General features: G+C 37.9%; 1 long non-coding RNA gene across 1 annotated transcript in view; it reads right to left on the reverse strand.

The window, feature by feature from the left end:
- Positions 1-377, reverse strand: part of LOC139767765 (uncharacterized) — a 66972-nt gene extending 66595 nt beyond the window's left edge. The window contains exon 1 of the long non-coding RNA XR_011717220.1: positions 52-377. This is a non-coding gene — a long non-coding RNA (uncharacterized lncRNA). The remainder of the gene's footprint in view (positions 1-51) is intronic.
- Between the last annotated feature and the right edge of the window lie 5959 nt (positions 378-6336).

The raw sequence follows: 6336 nt of genomic DNA on the forward strand, positions 1-6336 counted from the left end.
AGTAACGAATAATATACAATTAATATAATTAGTAAGTAAAATTATATTTACCTCGTAGTTGCTCCGCTGTCGCCCGATGCCTCCTAGGCCTCCTCCTCCTCTCAGATTCCCTCGTTGCACTCATACACATTCACTCGCGTATACAAAATTTACTACGAACGTTACTACGAATTAATTGACAGAATGTTATGATCGCACGAGACTTTATACGGCACTCCCGACATTAATCGTACGCGATACACATTTTATTTCATTCCGCAAGAATAAGTACTCGAATTGACGATTTTCACAAATTAATATAACCGACGCGACGAATCGAGAAAAAAATTATGCAATTGATTTCACCCGATATCTACCATGCCGCTGTTGCTCCCACTTTTCAGGCTGCAAATAACAAATAATATATGCTCACAATATAGAACAAAAATGCAATCTCGTATTCTAATATATAATTGCATTATGACAAGTGAATGAGTGCTAAAATTAGAGGCAAATATTCACAGAATACAATATTTCAAAATTTTAATGAGCCATGAAGGATGGACAAGCGTCAAGTTTATATTACAAATATTAATGACTTTAATAATTATCGATAATCACGACTCTAGTTACTAATTAAACGCGGCGAGATACCACCCGATTCGAATTTGATCCGTTCTGTATCCGCAACATCCTATTACTGAAGCCGAAGAATTCGAAAGTAACGTCGGCAACTTTATCATGCTCGTGATAAACGCAGTTAATAAAGCTGTAATTAATTTAAAAAATTCAAAAACGATGAACTATACGAAAGTAATCATTCACTTCCAGTATTACACGCGTATTATTTTTTGAATATATATCTCACGTAACACGCGCATTATTGATAAATAATTGACGCAAAATATTGGTAGGGAATATAAATCGTCTTTTAAAAATAATTCAATAATACAGAGCGGCTCGCGCGTTTGCCTACCGACTTGAATCTCGTTACGCGAATGCAAACAAGATGACTTTCTTTATATTATAGCACGATGTAGGTATGCCGAGCGTCGGACGTTATCGCCGCGATTTTAACGCATCAGAAAATGTATGCCGAATACCTTGTTGCGCATTTGAGAGTGATTACTACGAAATTATCGCTATATCATGGCTTTCGGTTACTAAAATCACTTTATCCGGTAACCCGTGTGCATTATTCTGCGCTCTCAATTCGAGACAGACGAAAAAGTTGCATTTAATGATAAATTTTAAATGAAACGAAGATATCCGACCCGCAAGGAACGAATATCGTTAATGATATGATTATCGCCCGTAGATACGAAACAGATACAAAACTCGCTCTTCGCTCCGATTCCCTATTTCAATCGAAATTAATAAATTCGAGCGATATACCTGTCCTGCTTAGATAAATTTATCGTCTGCTTCTATGATGCCCCGAAATAAGTCAGTAATCGGGTGGGTTAGTACATCGCGTACAAGCTGATAAGCATTAATTGTAGTTAACGCAGAAAAATGATCGTATTTAAAGGAATGATAAAACGAAACACGGAGCGGCACGCGCGCTACCGGCTCGAGTTTCACCGACGGAATGCCGAAGGAGCGACCGCGCGCGCACGACGTCACGACGTAAACAACGAACGCTGAGCGCCGAGTACCGCGTGCGTCAACACACATGCTATGAAATATTTAACAAATCAAAATAAATGTGCGATGGGTATTTTGTGTGTGCGTATGTATATTCCGTATATCCCAAATCATTTTCGATAAATTATCAAGTCCGTTGTTTTGTAATTTCGCGATTTGTTTTATGAACGTGTTAGTATATTATCTAAGATAATTCTTAATTTTGTACATATCTCGAAGAGAGCATATTGAATGCATAATGAAAATATTATTTGAATTGTAATTTAATGAGAATATGCTGTAATGTAACTGATACAGTATGTAGTACATAAAAATTCTAACTGGCATGCGCAAATTATTTAATTCTTTTTTAGTGAAAATTTGGAATTAATTAAATAATTTACTTTAGAAAAAGAAAGGCATATTAAATTTGATATTTATTTGAAGAATAAGATTTGCTGTAATTTTGATCGGAAAAGTATTTATAAAAATATAATTATGATCATTACTGCTTTTAAAATTTGTATCCTTTTATTTTATATTATATTAACCGGATTATCGATTGTCGCGTAGCATATATGCAACGATCGCTGAATCTTTTATAAATTCGGCGAGCAATGCCTCGTTCGACGATTACAGATTACATTCTAATGGCGGCCTAACAACTCTCGCATGTGGATTTAATAAAGCAGCCGGATCGACAGCGGCTGTGAGTTGTGTTCTAAATTTTAGGGTATGCTATATTGCGAAACCATCGTGAATGGTGTTTCGTTACGCGAATGTAAACAAGTTGACCCTGTTTATATAGCATTCTGTAGTCTGTACACCGAGCTTTCGACGTTAGAAAATGTATGCCGAATACCTTATTGCTCGCATTTGAAATTGATTATTACCAAACTATTGATACATATATCACGATCTTCGGTTACTGAAATCACGTTATCCGACAACGCGTATATCATTCTGCGCTCTTGATTCGAGACAAACGAGCAAGTTACATTCAGTGAAAAATTCAAAGCGCACAAAGTAAAAATATATATCGATTTGCGAAAAAGGAGCGCCGTTAATGATAATAATTATCCTCCGATAAATAGGAAACCGGGACATAACTCGCTCGTTCTTTGCTCCGATTTTCTAATTCCTACTTCAGTCAGATGAACTTAACCTACATATACCTATTTCGATAAACCCGTCGTCTGCTTCTATAATACCGCGATATGAGTGATCAATTGGAAGAATAATACATCGTGCAAGCTTACAATCCGCTGATCGCAGTTAACGTAGGGAATAATTGTATTTGGAGGGATGATAATAAGACGACATACGGAGCAGCACGCGCTGCTGCCTGCCGACCGAGCTTCACCGCACGAATGGAAACGGAGGCAACGGAGCGACCGCGCGGGGCGCGCGGCGCGCGCATATGCACACTATACAGCAGTACAACACTACGCAACGTACGAATGTAAACAATGGGCACCGAGGCACCGCATGCCACACGCATCGCGCTACAAAACAGTCAACATCTCCGAATAAATGTACGCCGAATATTATCTTTGCTTATGTGTTCGGATTCCATGTACCTTGAATTACTTTGGACGCACGAGTAAGATATAGGTAATATCCGCTATATTATCATTTCGCTTTATTTTATATTAGTTATTAGCATTGCCGAAGATAACTAATTAATTTCACATATCTAATATCATAATCTCGATCGAGAGCATTTTGGATAACAAAGATATAGCTAGTGATACAACGAGAATATACCGCGAATCAATCGCTGCATGCATATGTATTGAAATTTTAACTCTGTTAGGCAGATTATTTAATTCTTCTTTTGATGAAAATTAAATTGTTATTTTTAATCGATTAAATAATATTATTAAATGTAACGTTTATTTGGAAAATAAAATTCACCATTGTTTTGGTCGAAAAAATGTTGAATGTAAATTATAATATTATTTCTTTTAAATTTTCACGTCCCGAGAAGGAAGAGGAATGAAATTGCGCGATGTTAATAAATCAAGAAAATGAGATTAAAGCGCAGAAAATGTGGCAATTTCATTTTTATTTTTCTCTTGATTTAAATCATACAATTTTACTTCTCTCGAGCCAGAAAAAATAAGGCTAAAACGGTATATTTTGCATAAATACTTTTCCGATCAAACAAACTTTATTAACTTAAAATAAATATTAGATTTAATATTTCTCTTTAAGTGGAATAATAGGACCATTTAAAATTTTATTTAAAAAATGACTAAATATAATTTATTACTAGTAATCAATTGGTTAATATATCTGATTAATATAAGGTAATTGTAATAATATTTTTACACAATATACTGAAAGACAAAATCAGTTGAGTGACAAAAATCAATCTATATGGTATGATGTAACAATAAATCGATATATCTATAAACGTAGTTACGAGCTTAATTATGCAAAGTCTACGTGATATCATTAATTTACTTTGACTTCTTATAGCTCGAAAACTGTTGCCATTTCTTTGTTTTTTCAATTTTTAACTTTAATTGAGTTTCAAAAAACGCTTGAAAGTAAGTATCGTACAGTTATTACGGGACGTATCTATTTTTACTACTCGCGCTTGCTGCACATGATTTGGCGCAAGACTCTTGACAAAACGTGTCTCTTGACCCAAAACGTGTATATTTTTATGACGTTTAGGATATTCTCTGGAATATTATTTGAATCTCTGCACTACATCTCTATAACGAATTTATCTGTATGATATAAATTGATTAATATCTAATTATTTTTTTATCGCAAAATTACAAAGTTCCTTTATTTCTCGACTTGCCCTCGTAAATGCATGTTGCCTTTTAAAACTTCCGATTTATTCGAAATTAAAGACGTATAAAGCTGATAGTAATCTCGAAACTGAGCATCATGTGCGGCTTTACGGTATAACGCGTGGCTTATATAGCGACAATCTCGCATCCTGGCTTCGTATCCGCGGATCCGGGATACAGGATATCGGAGATGCGTGAATGTGTGTTCGTACGAACGCATGATGGTGGTGGTGGTGCGATATACGCGCCTGTGTACCTTCCGCGGAAGACCTTGACAGGTCGAACCCTGGTTATAGCTGCGCGCCGGTTCGCTCGTATATCTCGACCCACGCAAGAACATTCGTTAGTAAGCGATCTCTAAAATGGATACCTTAATGTGGCTTTCGCAAACATTATTACAGCTCCGCGACTCTGCTTTTTCCCATTTCTCTCGCCCGCGCAAATAGAACTACTTTATTCGCGTCTCGTGTCTCTTCGCGGTCGCGCCGCCGCGCCACTCGCGACCCTATTTTATCTCGGCTTCAAAGAAGATTCTGCGTCGCATTAACCGATATAAACCACGATGAATATGCTTGGGAATTATCCGCGTGGCGTTCTCGCAATTCAGTGACAAATCTAAACTGTTCGCGCAAAAGAATTTATGTGAAAGGCGCTACGGCGGCAGCGCGGAGATTTGCGAAGGTAAAAACAGGGGAAACAATAGTGGCTATTCCGCGTTAATCTTTTTATATGTTATTTATGTTCAAACGAAAAATTATAATGCTAATGCATGTATAAGTAATCGGCTATTGCCGGTAAAATTCCTAATTAGGATAGAAACGTTGGTAATCTGTGTACAAAATGTGTACTTTATTTTCTAAGAGCTTTAAAAGTGTACGAACTATCGATATCAGTTTGCTTTCAATTTCGCGGATCGATCCGTCATATACGGCGACGGTTTAGAAAGTTTACAGCAAGCAACGATGACGGGTAACGTAGAGCGATGAGATGAAAAGCGATGCGTCAGTTGACTAACAAAGTTGTAACATAATACAAAGATAAGAGATAAGCGGAGAAAAGGCTCGCAGAGATGTAGGGAGAGATCCAAACATTTGTACGTCGAAACTTTATAGAGAAGTGACTTACGTATGTAGTATTTCGGCGTGCTCTATCGTGACTCCCAAGATCAATTCAATATTCTGCAACGCCCAAACAGAAAGGGACGGAATATCAGTTGACTAAGCTGTAACAGAATGCAAACAGAGATAAGCTAAGAAAGAAAATCAAATAAATGAAAGGGGAGAGACCCTTCGCAGAAATGTACATGTAAAACTCGTAATTGTGATTGCTCTTCTATACTGAGCCACCTAGAAATGTTCTTGCATACGCGATTCTGACGCATTATCGCGCATTATCTTGGACTCTCAAGATTGATCTACCATAACTACAGCGTTTAAAGAGGAAGAAGCGACGATCATAATGTGGGGCGATGGGACGAGGAACGGCGTGTCAGTTGACTGAGTTGTAACATAATGCAAACAGAGATAAGCCAACAGAGAAACTCGCCGGAAAGAAGAGAGAGAGGAGATAGAGAGGGGGAGTGAAGGAGAGCGAGTCGACAGTGGCGAGCGCGGTAGCTGGTCGACTGACAGCACCCAAAGAATTAGTATCTTGTATCTGGCGAAGAGCGCCACAAATCATTTGGGGAGGCTGTCAGACATACCTTGAGTCCAACGCAAGAGCCTTCCCTCCCCCTCTTCTCTCCTTGTGTTTCCTTTGTCACTCTCTCTTTCTCTTTCTCTTTCTTACGTTTCGCACATTGCGAACGGCCCCGGAACAGGAGCGCTTCTCTTCCTCTACTTCTCTCTTCCGTTCTCTCCTTACTTCTCGTCTGCTCGTGTCACTTTCTCACTCAATACAGAAAGAGCAGGGAGATCAAAGG

The sequence above is a fragment of the Temnothorax nylanderi genome, unplaced genomic scaffold (assembly GCF_030848795.1).
Source record: "Temnothorax nylanderi isolate EJ_2023f unplaced genomic scaffold, tnyl_v1.0 TNYL_tig0012_pilon, whole genome shotgun sequence".
Taxonomy (NCBI): domain Eukaryota; kingdom Metazoa; phylum Arthropoda; class Insecta; order Hymenoptera; family Formicidae; genus Temnothorax; species Temnothorax nylanderi.